The sequence below is a fragment of the Chenopodium album genome, chromosome 17 (assembly GCF_948465745.1).
Source record: "Chenopodium album chromosome 17, dcCheAlbu1.1, whole genome shotgun sequence".
Lineage (NCBI taxonomy): Eukaryota > Viridiplantae > Streptophyta > Magnoliopsida > Caryophyllales > Amaranthaceae > Chenopodium > Chenopodium album.
Genome location: NC_137850.1, coordinates 32879642 through 32882213, shown reverse-complemented (window position 1 = coordinate 32882213; position 2572 = coordinate 32879642). Strand labels below are relative to the sequence as shown.

General features: G+C 39.3%; 1 non-coding gene across 1 annotated transcript; it reads right to left on the bottom strand.

Annotated features, from left to right (window-relative positions):
* Positions 1–2067: 2067 nt before the first annotated feature.
* LOC145590440 (small nucleolar RNA R71) lies at positions 2068–2174 on the bottom strand. The gene has a single exon (XR_014102039.1). It is a non-coding gene; the product is annotated as a small nucleolar RNA R71 (small nucleolar RNA).
* Between the last annotated feature and the right edge of the window lie 398 nt (positions 2175–2572).

Below are 2572 nucleotides of genomic sequence, written 5' to 3'. Positions count from 1 at the left end.
GATTTTATGGAGCAACTACGAGCATTGGAGATACACGACCGTCTTTCGTAGCCCAAGATAGGTTAGAGTAATCAAACTGGTGATTAAGGGCTCGGTTTATGTGATACGGGGGCAATTGGACCAAGTATTCAAGACCCGAAGAGGAAATCCTGATTGGCCCGAAGAATCGGGGCCTTATTGAAGTCCAAGTGGTTTCGCCCGGTGCAAAGAGGCTTCGCCCGAAGGCGCGCCCGACCGGGCGGCCCTTCGCCCGACCGGGCGCGGCAGAAAGGTAATGCCGCCCGACCGGGCGCGAGAAGAAAGCTTTGGCGTAGGTTTGGTGAAAAAAGGCGCGCCCGGCCGGGCGAGCCACCGCCCGACCGGGCGCGAGAAGGCAATTTGAAGAGAAAAAGGCGGGCCCGGTCGGGCGAGCCACTACCCGACCGGGCGCGTGTTGATTTCAGGAGTTTAGTTTTCCGTTTTGCTTTTGTTTTAGCGGAGATCTTCTTGCTTAGTATAAATGTAATTTTATTAGGCAAGATTAGATAACTTCTTTATTACTCTCTTACTCGAGTTTTTATTCCTCTTCTCTCTACTTAGACTTTCTCTCTCTAGACTTTTATTCTCTCTTGTTCCTTAACTCAATAGTAATTTCGCCGTCTTGGTACGATTTCTCTCTTAATTAATCTCAGTATTTTCTTCTTTCAATCTCTTCATGTCTTGTTTAATTATTATGTTTTGCTTAGTTTTAACTATGTCTGAGTAGTTTTCCTTCTAGGGTTTTTGGGGATCTAATAAATAATATGTAAGGGTAATTTTATGATTGTTGATCATTAATGCTTAATTGATTTCCTATTTATTGTTTAAATGCTATGCAATTAGATTTGGCCAGGTTTAATTGTATGAGTTTAGCAATATTGATTTGAGATTCGAGAGATGAGAATTGATGTTTAGGCTTAGTTTCAATAGGCAGATTAATTTATAAATGGTTAGGTCGAGATTCGAGAGATGAGATTTAATACCGGTAAATTAATTTTGTGATTGTAATACGTAGCGAAAGCCCTTTATGATCTGATTAATTAATGCATTGATGATTGATTGTTGTGTTTTACTCTGGAATATTGTTTATTAGTGAACCTATGCCCTAGGCTTTATTATTATTGTTTTCTTCCTTAATTATTCTCTTTACTCATAATCTTCGTAGTATAGTTTATAATCACAACAAATATTGGTTACTTTAATAATTTAGACTATATTAATTAATTAGAGGTAAAAAGACTTGTTTCCCTGTGGAGATCGACCCTACTTCCCTATCTACTTTAGTTAGAGGACTTAGGTAATTACTTTTGATTAGGTGATACGACTTTAGCCTGTCAAAATTTGGCGCCGTTGCCGGGGAAACAGTTTTATTTTTATTTCTAATTGTTTTTTTTTTTGTAGTTTAGACTATTTTCCTTTTTGCCTCAAAGGACATTAGTTCTTTGAGGTAGTTCTAATATCTGTCTTTGTAGTTCTTTGTTTATGCCTAGGTGTTCCAGATCAGGTTACATTCCATTCGACCCTGAGATCGAACGCTCGTTTCATAGACAGAAGAATTTTTATAGGCAGATCCTGGCAGGTTCTGGGAGTAATAATATTCCTTGAAATCCATTACCTACTTCTAGTGATTCGGAGCACTCTTCTGATTCAGAACTAGAGATGGGTACACCACCTCCACCTCGCAAGCTTAGCGATTATTCGCAACCATCCCTGACGGATTTTCCACATCTTTCTCCTACACCTGATCTCGAGGGAGTCCAGTTCGAGATCAAGCCCCAGTTCATAACGATGATAGAAAGAAAGTAGTTCAGTGGAGCTAAGGGTGAAGATCCTAATCTTCACATTGCAGACTTCTGTCAATATTGCAATACTATTAGGCAGAATGGGGTAACGCAGGACCAAATCAGGGAGATTCTTTTTCCCTTTTCTTTATGTGGAAAAGCTAAATTATGGTTTAATGGTTTGAATAGAGTTGCACTTGGTATTACTAACTGGGAGACTCTTGCTCTAAATTTTTATAATAAATATTACCCTGCAGAGAAAACAGCTTTATTGAGAAGTGCCATTCAGAATTTTGCCCAGGAGACAGATGAAGCATTATATGAAGCCTGGGAAAGATTCAAGGATCTGCAGAGGGAGTGTCCCCACCACAATTTGGCAAACTGGCAGCTAATTCAAGCTTTTTACAATGGATTAGGAAATGCATCTAGGACAATTTTAGACTCCGCAGCTAGCGGTAGATTTATGAATTTAAATGTTGATGATGCAGGTCAGGTTATTGAAGATATGGCAATCCATAATTCCCAATATGGGAATGCTAGAGGCTATGCTAACAAGGGCAAGCATCATGTTGATTCAGTAACTCTATTGCAAGCCCAGCTTACTTCTATTTGCCAGAAACTAGATAACCTTACTACTAACAATCCTAATTCTGTTGCTAATGTTTCTGCTGTTTCTAATAATGCTAATGATGCTTTCTGTGAAAATTGTGGAAGTGTAGGTCATTATGAACAAGATTGCAGGAGTTCAATGGAGCAAGTTAATGCTTTTCAAA